Below are 20,656 nucleotides of genomic sequence, written 5' to 3'. Positions count from 1 at the left end.
AGATGTAATAGAAAGCCCTTGGGTGCCTCTACATATACTCCTGAATCAACCTTGCATTCAGTGGCCCAAGTTATTTTTTTTAAATGTAAGATAAATCCATTTAATATCTGAGTCAATATTTAGCTAAAGAGTCCTGCCTATTGTAAATTAAACCCAATATCCCTCTTTTTAAAATTAAAGTTTATTTTCCAAATAAGTCAAGTATGTTTTCATAGAATTTTGTTCTTGTATGTTTCTATTACTTTATGAATATAGTTTTGCTTTTAGAAAACCATTTCATATGTATCTCTGGCTATTCCTCATGAGAAAACAGTCAACTTTACAGGTTAAGTGCTTTGTGGAGGGAGGAAAGAAGAACAGGGAGAAGGAGGAGGAAGGAGCATATAGAGTTATGATTCTGTGATTTTATGTTTAGCTCATTGAGCTATGCATTTTTTCAAAGCATTGCCTTTTATTTAGCAGTCACATTAAAATTAAAAGAAATCGTATCATGTGGAAAAGATACTGATTCATTCTTCTGGATCTGGATCTGCCAAGTACAATCATTAATATCTGGAAAATAAAACCTAAATCGATAACCCTCTCTCCATTTAGGATCAATTAAAACCTTATGACAACTTCAACTTCCTGGGTGACAAATTCTTCCCATCCCCAAAAAATGACCTTCTTAACCTCTGACTCTTAAAGATGACTCTTCCCCATAAGATTGTGAATTGCCACTGTTATTCTGGAACCCAGATCTTCCTAACTTTTCCCATTTTTTGGTATGGTGATTCACTAGAGCTATGCATTTTTAATACTACATGTCTAGTGAGCACTTATGGTAAGCACTGAGAACCAACATTCTTTAGGTCTGTCCCTGTCAATCAATCAATCAATTTACCTATTGACTACCTACCATTTATCTATCATCTATCATTTCTATCAGTTTTTTTTTTTTTCTGGATGATAGGTTGCTCATTCATTCCATTAGGAAAGTTTTAAAGCTTTTTAAGTTTTGCAATCAGTCCTCTCTTTAGCCCCCAGATATAGCACTTTATTCCTGAAAGTTTCTAGGACAAACTTAAATCAGTAAATTTTTAAAAAGGATAGCTTTTTTTCCAGATTTCGTATTGAAACATTCTGTTAAACCCTGGGTATAAAACAGAATCACACATACCTCTGAAGGGAGGAGGAAAGCTTCACATTATAATTTAAGTGAGTTATGTGTCTAATTATGTCCAAGAGCTTGACAGTGTACTACACGTGTGGACATCTGTAACAACATTGCCTGAAATTTCATTCAGAGCCACAATGTCAGGTTTTACTTGCATTATCATCAGCAGTCATTATATACTCTGACATGTTTAATCCAAATGACTCACTACTTCTCACAATAGAAGAGTAACAGAACAATATGCAACATCATAAAACATAACATCATCTCTTCCTATTTCATTACACATTCTCCTTGTAACAAGTTGGCCAAAACATCCCTTCAATATGATTAGATAAGTGAAGAAATTATATTAGATTCAGTTCCCTGAAAGACCGTCTACAGTAAATACAGCTGTGGGTTTCAATTTAAATTAAAATTGATCGTATGCTTATTGGTTCTTCTAAGCTTTGGAACTGGAAAATTAAAACTTTACACATAGCAATTTTGATTTGTTTCTGAGAGAAAGTTCTTGATTTAGACACTCAGCAGGATGCCAATAGATAAATATAATGGTGAGGAAAATATACAAATATTTATTTGGGATGCTGTAATAGTTTTATGCATAAAACTAAAGGAGAAAACTTGTCAAAGAATCGCATCATAAGCTACTGGTTGTTGCTAGTGTTCAATGCACAACAGACAGCATACCTCCCCCTTTCCTCCAGATCACCCCAGCTTACTTCCATTATCTCAGTGTGATTTCCCCAGTCTCCAAGTTATCCAAGATGGATGATAAGTTACATCTTTATTTTACATCGTAGGAATTATCCTTGGAAACAACCCAATAACAGCCTCAGCAAGCTGAAGCTGGGATATAGCCGCTTTCTTCAATGGGAAGTTTTTTCAATGGTATGCTAGGGTGAAACACTGTAAAATTTAAATCATATAGAATTGTATCTGGAATTCATTAATACAGATTTCCAAGTAGGATTTAAGACCCTGTAGTTCTGTGATGCTACAATAATTGCAGTTTTGATCTAATTATACAGTTATGTGGCTAATGAATGAGATAAAACATCTTCAAATGCAAATGTGTTGAGTCATATTTTTTTTTTTCTGGCCACCTGATCAACTCTGTTTAAAACTAGATTTTTGAAATCTGTTCAAAATATATATATTAAAAAAAAAATACGCACACACACACACACACACACACACACACACACACACACATATTTAAGGGTTTCCTTGGTGGCTCTGTGATAGAGAATCCATCTGCCAACACAGGAGAAGAGGATTTGATCCCTGGGTCAGGAAGATTCCTTGGAGAAAGGGATGGCTACTCACTCCTCTGTTCTTGCCTGGAGAATCCCAGGGGCGGGGGAGCCTGGTGGGCTGCCGTCTATGGGGTCGCACAGAGTCAGACACGACTGAAGCGACTTAACAGCAACAGCATAGGTGGCTTACTCGTAAAGAAACTGCCTGCCGATGCAGGAGATGCAGAAGACACCCGTTTGATCCCGGTGTCAGGGAGATCCCCCGGAGGAGGAAATGGCAGCCCACCCCAGTACTCTTACCTGGGAAATCCCATGGACAGAGGGGCAGATGGGCCACAGTCCTGGGGATGGCAAAGAGTCAGGCACGGCTGAGCACACGTGCCCAACGAGAGCAGGCTCGGTGGTGACCTGGGGCCTGTAATCAATAGACCCGCACAGTGTAGTCCCTCCCTTCCCCAGAATTCCTCGCTGTACTCAGAATAAGGTGGTGATGGCCTTTGAGTCCCCCTGAGAGACAAGGAGCTGTAGCTGCATCACTGATCATTGTCTCCTTAGACTATCTGAGGCCAAGGTGGACTGGAAGCAGGAGGAGTCAAGGGGTTTGAGAAGAGCGAGTGTCTCAGCACCAGTAAGTATGGTTTTGCATTTACTTTTGATTTGGGCCAACATGGCAGTGTCTTGTGGCTCAATTAGGAGTATCTCTGATGCTTTGAGTATACTCTGTGCTGTATTGAATGGTGAGATCCTAGTGGCTTATACTGTCTATTCCAGACATAAAGACTACTCGATTTATCCATATTATTTTTCTGAATGGAGCCATGGGCTTTGCTCCTCTTGACTGACTTCAGCTTGTCTAATGCATTCAGGCTTTAAAACAATGTCCGTATTCTTTCAGATCATTTTTGGTTTCACTGACACAAATAAAACTTCTTAAGTTTTCACCTAGCTTTGCTGTAGGACTGTGAGAATTTTCAAGATTGATGGTGATGACTGAAGAATTTGGGGGACAGTTTCTATATATCTTTGGGACAGTTTCTCATTCTCCGGTTAATTACATTAATCAGTATTATAAACCCAATCTGCTTTGAAGACTATATCAGTTTAATGCAAAATATTTATATCCAAAACTTTAACATTTCCACCTGGAAGTCAGGAAAGACTAGAAAATCACACAATAAAATGTGTTTTCCTTCGCCTTTTAAGAATCTTAGAGCCACATTTTGAGTTTATGAATAGGGACTCTGTGAAGCATTTACCATCTATGCACCTGTGTGTTGACATTTCAGTCTTAGAAATATGTCCTATATTTGCATTGTCCTTGATTCTAATGCTCTAATTCAAAAATTACAATTCTAAGAATAATCTTGTTGAGCATCAAATTCTTTAATCAGTTGTACTATATGAGTAATATATAGAGAAATAAATAGTTCCTCACTGATTCTCAAATACATTTTAGAATTTTTCTACCCTTCTGAAACATGGTTGGATGGCATCACCAACTCAATGGACATGAATTGGAGCAAGCTCCAGGAGTTGGTGATGGACAGGGAAGCCTGGTGTGCTGCAGCCCATGAGGTCGAAAAGAGTCAGACATGACTGAACAACTCAACTGAACTGGCTGAAACTTCAGTAATGCTAGACCCTGGTTCTTTTCTTTGTTCACAGACATCTGTGCATGTGGGACCACACACATTCACGCTAAAGCTTCAAGCTTCGCATTCAGGTGAATATTTATGGAGCTTAGCTAAACCCTCTTGGCACTTCTGGACAGACAATATTTTCCTCTGCAAGTGGATGAATTGAGTTGTTTTGCTTTTGTGAACAGCAACATACTGTTACAAAGTTTTCCCAATCCAATTGCACCAAAAATAATGCAGATTTATTTCTACAATGAGGTTCATTTTGTCTCCAGTTGCCAGATGAATTTGTTTATTACAGACATCATCAAACTTACTTTGTTGAAAAACTATCAGCATCAAAATCTTTCCTAAGTATCTTTGGATTGGTGTAGATAACCTTAGAATGATGTTCCTTTCCACTTGTCCATTCCAAAGTTATTTCAGGTCTAGATCACTATTCCTGTGAATTTTCAAACAGATTTTCTGGTCTTCCTATTTCCAAGTGGAAATGTTAAAAGTTTTTAATGCAAATATTATGCTTTAAACTGATATAGTCTTCAAAGCAGTATCTGATAAACAGTTTAATTAGTAAGACTCTGAAAAGCAGTGAACACAAACTTGCCTCAAAATTGTATTACAGATTGGTTGGGGAGCTGACTGTAAAAGTTAGAACTTTATTTTTTCTTATATTTGATAGATTCATGAAAGAAAATTGCTTGTGCTTAGATGAAGGGAGATAAATTCTGTATGACCTCCAAAGTCCTGTTCTCTAAAACTTCTGGAACTCATACGGCTTATCTAAACCTTTCTCTTTATGTCAGGGTGTGTGATTATGTGCTTATTAACTTTATCTCATGCTCTCAAAGGAAAATAAAGAAAAATAAATAAGGCTTAATGTCTATTTGATGTTTTTATTGATTTATAGTTGACTGCATTATTGTGCTTCAGATATAGAACAAAGTGATTCATTTATCTAGATATATATTCAGTCACTATGGAAAACAGTATGGAGGTCCCTTAAAAATCTAAAAATACAGTTACCATACAATCCAGCATTCCCACTCCTGGTTATCCATCTGGAAAAACAAAGCCCCTAATTCTAAAATATACCTGCACCCCCAACATTCACAGCAGCACTATTTACAATAGCCAAGACATGGAAACAACTCAAATGCCCATTAGCAGATGATGTGTGTCCCATTTTATTAAGCCAATCATCTGCTAATGGACATTTGAGTTGTTTCCATGTCTTGGCTATTGTAAACGGTGCTGCTGTGAATGTTGGGGGTGCAGGTATATTTTCAAATTAGGGTCTTCATTTTTCCAGATAAATAACCAGGCATAGGAATGATGTCGGATCATATGGTAACTCTATTTTCAGATTTTTAAGGGACCTCCATACTATTTTCCATAGTGGCTGCATCAATTTCCATTTCCACTAACAGTATAGGAGAGTTCCCTTTACTCCAAGCCCTCTGAGCGTTTGTTTTTTGGAGACTTTTCATTATAGCCATTCTGACCCATGTGAAGTGGTACCTTAGTGTGGTTTTGCTTTGCATTTCTCTATTAACTAGTGACGTTAAGCACCTTTTCATGTGCCTGTTGACCATCTACGTCTTCTTGGGAAAAATATCTGTTTAGGTCTTCTGCCCTATTTTGACTGGATTGTTTATTTGATATTGAGTTGTATGAGCTGTTTGTACATATAATGTATTAACTCCTGTTGGTCACCTCATCTACAAATATTTTCTCCCATTCCATCGGTTGTCTTTCTGTTTGGTTAATGGTTTCCTTTGCTGTGCAAAAACTTATAAATTTGATTAGGTGCCATTTGCTTGTTTTTGCTTGTATTTCTTTTGCCTGGGAAGGCTAATCTAAGAAAATATTTCCATGATTTATGTCCAAGATACCTTGCCTGTGTATTCTGCTAGGATTTTCATTGTATCATGTCTTCAGTTTGGTCTTTAAACCATTTGGAGTTTACTTTTGTATCCGGAAGTACAAATGAAGCTAGGAAGAGCTCTAACTTCTTTGATTTACACACAGCTGTCCAGCTTTTCCAACATCACTTTTTGAAAAGACTGTCTTTTCTCCATTGCATAATCTTGCTAGGTAGAGTATCCTAGGTTGCAGATTTTTCCCATATCATGATACTCCCTTCTGGCCTGCAGTTTCTGTCATCAGCTCATAGCCTTATGGGGGTTCCCCTACGATTGATTTTGTTTTTCTCTTACTGTCTTTAGAACCTTCTCTTTAACTTTTGCCATTTTAATTATGATTTGTCTTGGTATGAGTCTGTTTGGATTCAACTTGTTTGGGATCCCCTTTTCTTTTTTAGGCTTGGGAAGTTTTCAGCCATGATTTCTTCCAATACGTTTTGAACACTTATTTTTTTTCTCTCCTTCCCCTATCGTGTAGTTTTCAGATTTTACTTTATCCCTTAGATCCCCAAATTGCTATAAAAAAAAATTGTCTCTCTGCCTGCTGTCTTGATTCAGTAATTTCCATTATTCTGTCTTCCGGATCACCTGTCCATTCTTCTCTGTCATAGGGTCCTCTAGTCCTTGCTTCCAGATTGGTTTCTATCAGGACAATTGAGCTAATTTTGGTGGTACATCTTTATAGTTTCTTGTTCCTTGTTATAGTATTCTGCATTTCTATTCATAATCTTTCTTAATTGAGTTACCATTTTTACTACCTGCTTTTGAACTCAGGGTCTAGTAAACTAGTGAGCTCTCTTTCAGGATGTGCTCTTTCAGGGGATTTCTCTGGTTCTTTGAATTGGGAGTACTTCTCTGCTTTGCCATTTTCTTAACTTTTTATGTCGCTACAAATTTAGGAGAAACAGTTACCAACTTTGGTCTGGAAGTGGTGTTGTTTTGTGGGAGTATCCCTGTGTAGACCATGTTTGTACAGTGTTTTTGGTGTGAGGGCTGGTTTTGGACCCCAGCCATGTGCTTCCTCAAGGTGAGCTGGCCTTTTTCCCCTTGGAAGGGGGTGTGGTTGGTGCTGTGGTATCTATAGCCGGTGCTGATGTGGGGTGGGGTTCCTCTCCACACCGTGGCTATTGCCACCCCATCAGGCGCGGGGTCTGCTCCCTCATGAGGGTCAGGGTTGATCACAGTCCCAGCCCTCAAGTGTGTACCCTGCTGCACACAGGCAGTTGCTAAAGCAGGTGAGGTCCGTGTGGTCACAGAGGACCTGTGTGCCATCAGGGTGCACACGTGGTTCTGCTCAGAAGCCGTCCAAGGTTACACCGTCCTCTCTGCCGTGTTCCTCCCAGATCTAGCAGGGCCATGGTGTGGCCTGGGTGAGGGCTGGGGATAGGGGTGTTGTGGCTGCAGGGTTGAGGTTGCCAGCCTGCCACCAGAGATCGGGGCCACCCCTGTGGCAGACGTTTCCCAGGACCCTTCTGCCCCCAATCCAACGCCACACTGCCGCCTGGGGAGGGTGGGCTCTTCTGCTGGAAGAGGAACCACCGTGTCCTCCCGAGAACCCTGACGTGGTCCTTGTGGCCCACCCAAGCTGCCCCCAGGCTCTCAAGACTGTCTCTTCCTGTCTACCTGAGTCCTCTCCCTGGGCCTGGCTGCCTGAGATTCAGTACATCGTTGCTGCCTGCTCTTGGGGTCCCACCTCGTCCGCAGGCTGACAGGGTCCCCCATGGCTACACTCACTGCCCAGTGTGCGATCTAGCAGTGGCCAGCAGGCACCCCGGTCTGTCTCTGGGCAGCTCGACTGAGTCTCTGCCCAGATCCCAGGCCCAGCTACGCTGTGGAGTGAGCGTGGCTGGGGTGTTCACCCCTGGAGATGGCTACGTTTGGAAAGATGGCAGCTGGCAGCACAAGGCTCTCTCCACCCTGATTGTCAGCAAGTTAGCATGTGTGCCCTCCTGGGGCAGGGTCTAGGTTCCTCCAGCCTTCTGTCTATCTCATCATTTCTCGCTAGGCCAGGACGACTGTCTCCTGCATGCTGGACTCCAGAAGTGGGCTGCTCAGACTGGCTTGAGCTTCTCACTCTCTGGGGTGACGGTCCACTTGTACGGAACTTACAGATCCATCCCAGGGGCATAGGTCCCTACCATAGGCCTTTCTTTTCCTGACACTACTGAGTAGTAGGGAAATTTTTTATTGCGTCTTTAATTGTATAAGAATTCTTCTGTTTCCAGTTAGTGCTCCATGACAGTCTTTCCACACGTAGATGGATTTTTGATGTGTTTGTAGGGGAAGGTGAGATCCACATTGTCTTACTCTGCCATCTTGATCCAACTCCCTCTATTTGATTTTAAATACAATTCAGGAATGTGACAGAATGGAAGCATGATGAGAGGGTGAACAAGAAAATAAAATGGGGGACTGAAAGACCACAAACTGTAAAATATCTTCAATACAAGGGACACAGTCCAGCATTTTAATTAACGTGTGTGTGTGTCTGTGTCAGTGTGTGTGTGTGTGTCTGTGTCAGTGTGTGTGTGTGTGTGTGTGAGTTGCTTAGTCGTGTCCAGCTCTTTGCGACCTCATGGACTGTAGCCCACCAGGCTCCTCTATCCATGGGATTTTCCAAGCAAGAATACTGGAGTGGGTTGCCATTTCCTTCTCCAGGGGTTTTTCCCAACCCAGGGATCCAACCCAGGTCTCCCTCATTGCAGGCATATGCTTTACCAGCTGAGCCACCAGGGAAGCCCTAATGAAATAGTAAGTAGCACATATTCAAAAAACTGACTGACTCATTGGAAAAGACCCTGATGCTGGGAAAGATTGAAGGCAGGAGGAGAAGGGGATGACAGAGGATGAGATGGTTGGATGGCATCACCCACTCCATGGACATGAGTTTGAGTAAACTCCGGGAGTTGGTGATGGACAGGGAGGCCTGGCGTGCTGCAGTCCATGGGGTTGCAAAGAGTCGGACACGACTGAGCGACTGAACTGAACTGAACTAAGCACGTATTCATAATGTCTAACCGTAGGATAAATGAGTATTCAGAAAATAATCAAAGGAGAAGCCTCACTGTGATGCTCTGCTTGGAAAGTCTTCTGTCCTTTCACTCATTTCTTCAAATGCTTGGTTTAAATAAACATAGCAGAGGATCCAATATATGTGTGTGTCTGACGAGTAAGTACAGTAGCATATTGAATATATCAATACACGGCCATATCCCTGATACTCTCTGTTCTACTATATATGTTTAGCTGCAGCTACGCGCCCTAAAGATAGAAGACAAGTTCTTGTGTGTGTGTGTGTGTGTGTGTGTGTGTGTTTTACTTTTCTTGAATAAGGGGAAAAAGTCAGTGTGATCTGTTAAATTCTGAGTCATTCACTTACTTTTTTTTTTTTTTTTTTTGAACATTTTATGCAAACCACACTCTTATTGGGGCTCTCCTGGTGGCTCAGCAGTAAAGAATCTGCCTAATAATGCAGGAGATGCAAATTCGATCCCTGGTCCAGGAAGATCCCCTAGAGAAGGAAATGGCAACCCACTCCAGTATTATTACCCAGGAAAGCCCACGAACAGAGGAGCCTGGAAGGCTACAGTCCATAGATGACAAAGAATCCGACACCACTGAAGCGACTGAGCACAGAGTAACCAAGTGGGCGGGCTACTCGGATCTCCAAAGCGAACCAGAGATCCTGATCAGTTAGGGCAGAGAGACACACCCACCTGCATCTCTCAGTCCAGACCACCCTGTCCAGACTTGATCCTTGACCATTTTGGACACAGTGATTTGCCTGAAAGTCTAACAAAATGGGATGTATTGCTGCCACCAAATGATTAGAACCTCTCCATTTGCTGGGCTAGATAGCTGTGCCAATCTCCAATTTCTTCATAAAAGCAGTCTGGAGTAATCTCACCATCTCTCCTAAATATACTAAAAGCTCCATGCTGACCACCGAGTATCTCCCAACCGACCACTCCCACCCCAGGCACCACAGCCCCACGTGGAGAGCTCTGGTGGGCCACTTTGCAAGGAGGAAGGGCAGTGAGGCTGGATCAAGAGCTTCGATCTGGACCATCTCCTTTTCACACAGGTATATATAAGAACTGATATGTATCTTCATAATTCAGTTAGATAAGTATTCACTTGATGGCTATGGCCAGGCAGCAAAGATCACTTGTTTTTGTTGTTCAGTCTCTAAGATGTGTCTGACTGTTTGCGATCACAAGGACTGCAGCACACCAGATTTTGCTGTCCTTCACTATCTCCCAGAGATTCCTCAAACTCATGTCCATTGAGTTGGTGCTGCCATCCAACCATTTTATCCTCTGTCACTCCCTTCTCCTCCAGCTGTCAAAACTTTCCCAACATCAGGGTCTTTTCCAATGAGTCAGCTCTTCATATCAGGTGCCCAAAGTATTGGAGCTTCAGCTTCAGCATCAGTCCTTCCATTGACTATTCAAGGTATGCTGGTTTGATTGGTTTGATCTCCTTGCTGTCCAAGGGGCTCTCAAGAGTCTTCTCCAACACCAGAATTCAAATGCATCAGTTCTTTGCTGCTCAGGCATCTTTGTGGTCCAGCTCTCACATTCATAGATGACTGCTGGAGAGACCATAGCTTTGACTACATGGACCTTTGTCAGCAAAGTGATGTCTCTGCTTTTGAATTGCTGTCTAGGTTTGCCATAGCTCTCCATCCAGGAAGCAAGTGTCTCTTAATTTTTTGGCTGAAGTCACTGTCCACAGTGATTTTGCAGCCCAAGAAAAGAGCTTGAAAATCATGCAAATTAGTATGCTAATACTGATACTGGTAGATTATAAGAAGGCAATAACTCTGAGAAAACATGTGTTTCTGACAGTTTATTTATTAAAGCTTTTTAAAACAGTATTAGAATTTCCACAAAATGTAACCTTAAAAACCTGCCACTTCTTTTCCATTAATGCAGTTTGTCACTAGATGTAAGATTTGCCTATGATTTTGACCCTGAAAGAGTGGTAAACTCTTGTCAAAATCTTTATTAATTTCCAAAATGTAATAGTCACGTATACCTGAAATTGCTTTTTTAATGTTTGAAAGTTTATTCAGTGTTATATCTAGATGAGTGTCCGTTATAAATATTTTAATTATAATATAGTTCATAAATTTAAGACCATGTTAATATCCTGGTTATGTGTAGAGTACTTAAACATGAAAGAGAGAAAGGGAAAGTAGGAAAAGAATGTGGAAAAACAGCATTCAGAAAATTTTCAGATAAGCAAAATACATATGCAAAGATGCTTATTATTAAACAGAATTTTATTATTTTCCAGTTCTTATTAGACTACTGATATAAAGAGGAGAGAGAAATAAAATCCTTATATGCATAGATAGAATCACAGTTTTGTTACGATAATAAAACCAGAAATAATTAAATTTTACCTTCTTGAAGATAGGATGAATATGTAATTTTTATCTTGTTTGTAAAATAAGATTTGTTCTGAGATTAAAATATAATAATGAAAATATAAAATTTAGCATTTTAGTATTATTGTTTTCACTGTTTTTTTCACTAAAAGGAGTAGCAGTATATGAACTCTAATTAATGCAAACACTCCCTTTTAGTTACTAATATAATCAGTTTTTAACAGAGTCAGCTAAGTAAAGGGATATTATTTGTTATTCAGACTTAAAATGTGCAACTTTTCTAGAATCTAGGCCACTGTAAATTGAAAGGAAAAAGAGATATATTTTAACTTTGTTGATTCTTTAAAAGGAAGAAAATAAACCATAATATCCAGCTATTAGAATTACAGGAAAGAAATTCTCTCATTGACATGTGAGTTAGATATTGTGAAACCTCCCAAGGAATAATTCTAACTTCTTAAGTATATTAAAATTAAAATTAATCATGCATTTTGACCAGGAAATCTCTCTCTTCACAGTTTTGCCTTTAGTAATGAAAATACCAATGAAAAAGAGTTGAGGGGACAGATAAACCCCTGAATATACATAAATGATTGAATACAATGTTGATTCCATGTAATATTTTCAATAATTCAAAAATATTGTTTACATCTACATCTTAATGTTTAGTAGGATATTAGCTAAAGAATAAGCATGGATGTATGGGAAGCCAGGTGGCACAGTGGTAAAGAACCTGCTGCCAATGCAGGAGATGCAAGAGGCTCAAGCTTGATCCTTGTGTCAGAAAGATCCCCTGCAGAAGGAAATGGCCACCCACTCCATCCAGTATTCTTGCCTGAGAAATCCCATGGACAGAGGAGCCTGGGTTGCAAAAAGTCAGACATGATGAGCACAGTACATTTCACATAAGCTATTGTAATAAAGTAGTTTTATACACAGACATGTATACAAAATATTTCATACAAGTATAGAGAAAATTGTTGAAGGATGCAGTCAGGTTGATGACATCAGGTTTATGCATATAAGATTGTAGAGGGTGAGGAAAAAAGTATGTAAAGTTATGTTACATATATTTTAAAATATAATTATGATATATTGCATATAAGAAATTGTACATATTATATGACATTGGGATTCCCTGAAATGGTAACATTGGAATTCCTGGTGACTCAGACAGTAAAGGGTAAACAATCCACCTGCAATGCAGGAGACTCAGACTCCATCCCTGAGCTGGGACGATCCCTTGCAGAAGGAAATGGCAACCCATTCCAGTATTCTTGGCTGCAAAATCCCATGGACAGAGTCTAGTGGACTGGAGTCCACAGGGTCACAAAGAGCCATATACGAATGAGTGACTCAATGTTAATGGTGGCATCAATATTTATATAAAATTGAAATAGATGTTACTGTATGGCAGATAGTATCTGTTATTCTTACCTATAATTTTACATAATACATTTTAATACATAGTATAATAATAATTTATGTATAAAATAAGCAGTAATACCATACAAATTAGCTCTATATAAATATGGTGTAGACATGTACAGAATAACTAGAAATATGTTACTTCTTCGGGATAGAAATTCACTTTAGTTTTTCAAACAACATACTCTGAATTTTCAAGATAGAAATATTTTCCCTTTCTAGTAAAAATAGCTATTTATTAGTTTCTTACTAACCCTAGCATAGAAATCTAAATCAGAAGTTCTTCTATACTTCTATTTTTGCCATATGATTAAATTTCTAATTTCTGTTAGATTTCCTGATTTGTGAAGTCGTAAAACTCCATACTAAGTTCTAGCATGTGTGTATGGATGTGTGATTACTTTCCTCAACAAGATGAATTTTTAAAGTCTTCTTTTTCTACCTGCCCTCTTTTTTAACTATGTCTTTTGTCTTGGAAATCACTCTCGAGGTCATTATAAGGAAATAGCTCCACGTATTCCAATGATCTTAACAGATCAATGATATACTCACCCTTTTCCATTAGAAGTGCCCTGTGTGATTATTTGTAAACTGAAAACAGATGATCGTATAACCATAATACCAAAAGAACCTGTGAAAAGAAAAGAAGATAAATAAAAATGCAAAGAGAGTCATATTATGTATAATTCAAATGCAAAATTGTCTTAATGTTTTCAGTAAGATTAATAGGGTTTAGGATATGCCCATGGAAACATCAGATACAGATAACATTCCAAAATAAAGCTACATATAGAAATCTTTCTTCATGTTGTATTTAACATGAAGTATGTTTAATCCTGGCTTCCTTGGTGGCTCAATGGTAAAGAATCCATCTACCAATTCAGGAGACGAGGGTTCAATCACTGGGTAGGGAAGATATCCCTGGGGAAGGAAATGACAACCCACTGCCGTATACTTGCCTGAGAAATCCCATGGAGAGAGGAGCCTGGTGGGCTACAGTCCATAAGATTGCAAAAGAGTTCCTACTAAACAGGAGCAACAATGTTAATCCTGTTAAGAAAAATAAACTTTATAGATTTGAATGTATTTGGGAGTGAATAGAAAACATTCCATTATACAGATGACACATTAGTGCTCATTCAGTTCTCACACAGGAATTTCACCTTGATGAAGTAATTAAATTAAAAAAAAATGTTTATTATAACAGAAGAGGCAGGGCCTTTTCCTCTAGCTTCCAAATCAGTTTCCATGATGAGAAGTGGTTTGAAGTGCAATTCTTAGACTTTCATGATTTCCTTTCTCTTTCTTTCCCTTTTTATTTATTTATTTTTTCTAGCACTGCATATTTTCTTCTTTGAGGATAGTCTTTTAATTGAGAATATTTTATGCATTCATCAGAGATGAGGGATAAAACTAATACAAGCAGTAGTTTAGCCATAAAATAGTTAAAGGAAAGAAAGTGTGTATATTCATGGAATTATCAGGTGGTATTCTGGTAAAAGGAAATAAAGGAATTATTTGGAATTCTAATGAATACTAATAGAAAAGGGAGGAAGATAGGTACATAGAGAAGACATGAATTCATCTAATTTTAATAAGAAATATTGAATTTTAAAGTAGGGATTTGTTTTTCAACATGAAACTTTGACAACTATACACAGAATTTCACAGAAGTGAATACATATGTAAATTTTACTTTAAATATATATCGTGAGGAAATTAAATACATACATTGAGCACATTAACATTTTAATAGACACACAAAAATATAACATAATATAATTATGTATTAACAAGACTTCTTTAAATAGGCACTAAAATCAGGTAGTAAGATGACTGTTAAAGATTAATGAGTACTTTAATGTTTCTCTCTTAATAGGATATCCTGTATTGTTGCATTTTACCTTTTTGCTGTTCAGTCACTCAATCATGTCTGACTCTTTGTGACTGAAGAGACTGCAGCACGCCAGGCCTCGCTGTCCATCTTCATCTTCCAGAGCTTCTCAAACTTATGTCCACTGAGTCGGTGATGCCATCCAGCCATCTCATACTCTGTCCCCTTCTCCTCCGACCCTCAATCTTTCCCAGCATCAGGGTCTTATCTAATGAGTAAGCTCTTCACATCGAATGGCCAAAATATTGGAGTTTCAGCTTCAGCATCAGTCCTTCCGATGAATATTCGGGACTGATTTCCTTCAGGATGGACTGGTTCGATCTCCTTGCTGTCCAAGGGATTCTCCACAGTCTCTTCCCCAACACCACAGTTCAAAAGCATCAATTCTTTGGTGTTCAGCTTTCTTTATGGTCCAACTCTCACATCCATGCATGACCACTGGAAAAACCACAGCTTTGAATATACGGACTTTGTTTGCAAAGTAGCATCTCTGCTTATTAACATGCTGTCTAGGTTGCTCATAGCTTTTCTTCCAAGGAGCAAGTGACTTTTAATTTCATGGCTGCAGACACCATCTGCAGTGATTTTTGGAGCCCAGGAATATAAAGTCTGTCACTGTTTCCACTGTTTCTCCATCTATTTGCCACAAAGTAATGGGACTGGATGCCATAATCCTCGTTATTTGAATGTTGAGTTTTTTTTTTTTTTTTTTATAAATTTATTTATTTTAGTTGGGGGCTAATTACTTTACAATATTGTAATAGCTTTTGCCATACATTGACATGAATCAGCCATGGGTTTACATGTGTTCCCCTTCCTGGACCCCCCGTTGAGTTTTAAGCCAACTTTTTCACTCTCCTCTTTCACTTTCATCAAGAGGCTCTTTAGTTCCTTCTCACTTCCTGCCATAAGGGTGGTGTCATCTGAGTGTCTGAGGTTATTGATATTTCTCCCAGCAATCTTGATTCCAGCTTGTGCTTCGTCTAGTCCAGCGTTTCGCATGATGTACTCTGCATACTCCTTTTCCTATTTGAAACCAGTCTGTTGTTCCATGTCTGGTTCTAACTGTTGCTTCCTGACCTACATACAGGTTTCTCAGGAGGCAGGTCAAGTGGTCTGGTCTTCCCATCTCTTGAAGAATTTTCCACAGTTTATTGTGATCCACACAGTCCAAGGCTTTAGCATAGTGAATGAAGCAGAAATAGATGTTTTTCTGGAACTCTCTTGCTTTTTCAATGATCCAGCAGATGTTGGCAATTTGATCTCTGGTTCCTCTGCCTTTTCTAAAACCAGCTTGAACATCTGGAAGTTCACGGTTCACGTATTGCTGAAGTCTGGCTTGGAGAATTTTGAGCATTACTTTACTAGCGTGTGAGATGAGTGCAGTTGTGTGATAGTTTGAGCATTCTTTGGCATTGCCTTTCTTTGGGATTGGAATGAAAACTGATCTTTTCCAGTCCTGTGGCCACTGCTGAGTTTTCCAGATTTGCTGGCATATTGAGTGCAGCACTTTCACAGTATCATCTTTTAAGATTTGAAATAGCTCAACTGGAATTCCATCACCTGCACTAGCTTTGTTCTTAGTGATGCTTTCTAAGGCCCACTTGACTTCTCACTCCAGGATGCCTGGCTCTAGGTGAGTGACCACGACATTATGGTTATCTGGGTCATTAATATCTTCTGTGTATTTTTGCCACCTCTTCTTAATATGTTCTCTTCTGTTAGGTCCATACCATTTATGTCCTTTATTGTGTCCATCTTTGCATGAACTATTCCCTTGGTATCTCTAATTTTCTTGAAGAGATCGCCTGTCTTCCCATTCTATTTTTTTCCTCTTGTTGCACTGATGACTTAGTAAGGCTTTCTCTTCCCTCCATGCTGTTTTTTGAAACTCTGCATTCAAATGTGTATAGCTTTCCTTTTTGCCTTTGCCTTTCACTTTTCCTCTTTTCTCATCTATTTGTAAGGCCTCCTCAGGCAATCATTTTGCCTTTTGGCTTCCTTTTTGTTGGGGATGGTTTTGATCACTGCCTCCTGTACAGTTTTACGAAACTCCATCCGTAGTTCTTCAGGCACTGTGTCTATCAGATCTAATCCCTTGACTCTATTTGTCAGGCCCACTGCATAATCATAAGGGATTTGATTAAGGTATACCTTATTTGAACCAAAAGTCAAAGGCTAAAATCTTAAAATCTCTGTGACATCCGTTTCATGTAATGGGATGATGATCCCGTTGATGTCAGAGCTTCACTGTTAGGTTGTCAGTCTCCCACATTTACGTGTTCTCTTCCAAACCATGAGGCACACCAGTGGCCTCGATGCACCTCCCACCTCACCATTGTATGTAGACTTGTCTGGGCCCTGCTGGTAGCTGCCGCCCTACCTCTCACTAAAAATGCCTACAAAATCTGAATCGGCGCCACTGTCCGGTAGAGATAAATCTAAAGTGTACTACATATATAATTTTAGGTTTTCCAATTGTCACAATAAATTAAATAAAGGTAAATTAAGTTTATAAATATGTTTTATGTAATCAATTTCAACATTGAATGATATAAACTATTGATATATTTCATTGAGGCATTTATATATTGTTTTCATTTTTATTATGCCTTCACAACCTAGTCTGTTTTACACTCACAAAACTTTTCACTTAGGACCCGTCACATTTCAGATGCTATAATTAGCATTTATATTTAGTGGCTGTCATACCAAAAGGGCAGACCTAGAACTTTCCTCTCTCTACCTCCTGGTAGTTAAGGCCCATCTGTAGGACCCCGCTCCTACAGATGGGGCCTTGAGTGAGTAATACCGAGGAAAGTAGCTATTGAGCTGTGTTGAAATGTGAGCTGTAGATATAGCTGTAATATGCTGGCTTTCTGGCTAGACTTTTCTGGCTGTCTACTTTTGCTACCTTTTAAGTTAAAGCCTAGTTTCCAAATCTGGTTTGTCCCATCCCCTTTGTTTTTCTGAGTCTGATATCCTTCCAAAGCATACTACAATTATATTTTGAGAGGAAGACAAAGTCTGATAATGTTAATTGAAGCTGAAACACTTCTACTCAATACATAATAAACATTTTGGATAAAGGTGAAAAAAACTAACCATGGCCAATGCTTGAATTTTATTCATAAATATTAGAGATATAACTGGGCAAGAGACAAGCTTTTCATAATAAAGACTGTTTTATAATAAAAGTTCTTCAAGTTTTTCAACATTAAAAACTTATGCTATGAAGTGCAATATATGCCCTGGATTAGTGGTCAGGTAACTAATTGCAACTCCAGAACTACATTCATTCTTTCGTGTATTCACTCTCTTTTATTCATTTTTCAGCAAATTTTTATAGAAATAGAAAATGTCCAGGGCACACAGATATCAGGATGAATAACAACACAGTATAATTGATTCAAAAATGTATTTTCCTAGAGGATTTCTGCCACTTGCGTGTATGTGAATTGTCAGACCAATAGCACATCATTGCTACAAAGAAGGGTCCTATAATTTGAGAGAATAAAGCTTTAATGGTTTGTAGAAGAGGTCCAGATATCCCAAACATTTAAGGGATAAGAAGAATTTGAATTTCTTAAGATATGAACAACATAGAGGATTAAAAATGTAAAGAAGCTGGAAATCAGAGAACATGAATTTGGAACCAAGAACGACCAGTTCAGTTGGAACTTGGCACTGTCAACAGTGGGACGGTGCTGTTTCCCGAGTGTTGGCCAACAGAGACCCTCAGAGGTTCACTGACCCTCCCACACCGATCCTCCCACACTGTGTCCCCGTGCTTTCCATTTGTCAGTGGGTCTGAGGGTCACTGACCCGCCCACACTGTGTCCCCTTGCTTTCCGTTTGTCAGTGGGTCTGAGGGTCACTGACCCGCCCACACTGTGTCCCCTTGCTTTCCGTTTGTCAGTGGGTCTGAGGTTTCCCGATCCTCCCACACTGTGTCCCCGTGCTTTCCGTTTGTCAGTGGGTCTGAGGTTTCCCGATCCTCCCACACTGTGTCCCCTTGCTTTCCGTTTGTCAGTGGGTCTGAGGGTCCCCGACCCTCCCACACTGTGTCCCCTTGCTTTCCGTTTGTCAGTGGGTCTGAGGGTCCCCGACCCTCCCACACTGTGTCCCCTTGCTTTCCGTTTGTCAGTGGGTCTGAGGGTCACTGACCCGCCCACACTGTGTCCCCTTGCTTTCCGTTTGTCAGTGTGTCTGAGGTTCCCCGATCCTCCCACACTGTATCCCCGTGCTTTCCGTTTGTCAGTGGGTCTGAGGGTCCCCGACCCTCCCACACTGTGTCCCCTTGCTTTCCATTTGTCAGTGGGTCTGAGGTTCCCCGATCCTCCCACACTGTGTCCCCGTGCTTTCCGTTTGTCAGTGGGTCTGAGGGTCCCCGATCCTCCCACACTGTGTCCCCGTGCTTTCCGTTTGTCAGTGGGTCTGAGGGTCCCCGATCCTCCCACACTGTGTCCCCGTGCTTTCCGTTTGTCAGTGGGGCACTTTGCAGGATGCGTAGCTTGAGAACTGGAAGCAGCACAGTGCAGATCGGCCCATGTGGGGATTAGACCCTTAACCTTGGCCTCATTAGCACAAACTCGGAGCAGCTAAGGCACCTAATTGAGACCGGCTCAAAGTAAAGATCTTTGTCATCACCTTCTTATCCCTTTATTTAGAAAAAAAAATACAAACTTGTTCTAATAACAATACTCTGTATAAAACATCTCATGACTCATATTACTTTTATATGCAGTTATTAGCATTTTAAAGATAGGTGCCTAAAGAGGTGCCTATGGTTACATACATATGTGGACATTCAATTTAGGAATCAAACCATTTGCAGTCAGAATTTGAGAAAAATTTTATTAGACGATGAGGATGTAAATGTTATGTGTCCTTCAGAGTTTAGGAATGTGCTTAACTAGTACAATTCTCCCTGCCCAATTAGCCCAGTTAACATAATGCATTTTTGTTAATTCATGTTGAATAACAGATTTGCAAGAAGAAATACAACTTCAGCCATTGTAAGAAACTTAAGAATTCTGCTGCAATTCATAAAACTTCACAGATATAAATAATAATTTATTCATCTGGTCTTTTTCTCCAGAAAAATAGTAAATATAGCTACTCGCAATAGTTTATCTTAACTTCTCCATATCAACATACCCTTCATGAAAGAACTATTATGTTAAAACATATATTTAAAACACATACACAGACACACACAAGGTCTTTATTGCTATTAAACAAGAAATCACAGTTCCTTAAGAAAAATAAAAAAAATGTTTGCTAGACAGTTTATATTATGAACACTTTAAAATATCATATGGAGGATAAAATAAGGAGATTAGATTCTGAATTTTTCATATATTAGGTTATAAATGGCAAAATCAAGGCAAAAAAAGACAGACCCACATGCATGCACTAAATATGGTGAAGGGGACCAGTTAGCTTTTTCATTATTCTGGGAAGTTTTCTGAAATAGCTCTGGGTTTAAAATACAAAGACTTATTTATTTTATTTCAGACAAAGGATAAAGTAAATAATTTGGAATCTAGACATTATTGGTATATGAGGAAAAAAAAACATTTATTGACTAAAGTACATGCATACTTTTGATGTGCAGTTTATAAAAATCTAGAATAATTCTAATTAATGAAACCTAAACTTTATTTATAAGAATTATGGTAGGCCTTTCCCTAGTGGTTTTTTTTAAATGGAGCACACTGTGTCAAAGTGATATTTATGGAGCTATCTATAAAAATTTTAGATTTAGCTTCCCTTCAAGACTTTTCAACATGTTAGATAAAGTTTAGGGTTAAAATTATTTAAATGTGATATCTTATCAGAAGCTGTATTTTCAAAATTTGACTATATTTCTAATTGTTTATTAAAATTATTATTTTATTTATATCTATTATTTTATTTATATCTCAGCTATTCATTAGAAGACACAATTCCAATAATTCCT

The 20,656-nt window shown here is 39.1% G+C and overlaps 1 long non-coding RNA gene across 3 annotated transcripts in view; it reads left to right on the top strand.

Moving 5' to 3' along the window:
* Positions 1-20,656, top strand: part of LOC145511728 (uncharacterized) — an 878,639-nt gene that overhangs the window by 714,165 nt on the left and 143,818 nt on the right. The window contains exon 7 of one of the 3 annotated variants that reach the window (XR_014058108.1): positions 2,971-3,043. The exons of the other annotated variants lie outside the window; for them this stretch is intronic. This is a non-coding gene — a long non-coding RNA (uncharacterized LOC145511728). The remainder of the gene's footprint in view (positions 1-2,970; positions 3,044-20,656) is intronic. 3 annotated transcript variants of the gene reach the window in all.

This window comes from Giraffa tippelskirchi, chromosome 6 (genome assembly GCF_054371585.1).
Source record: "Giraffa tippelskirchi isolate mGirTip1 chromosome 6, T2T-mGirTip1v1.2.pri, whole genome shotgun sequence".
In the NCBI taxonomy this organism is placed as follows: Eukaryota; Metazoa; Chordata; class Mammalia; order Artiodactyla; family Giraffidae; genus Giraffa; species Giraffa tippelskirchi.
Note: the sequence above shows the minus strand (reverse complement) of the source record. Positions and strands in the feature narration are given on the sequence as shown.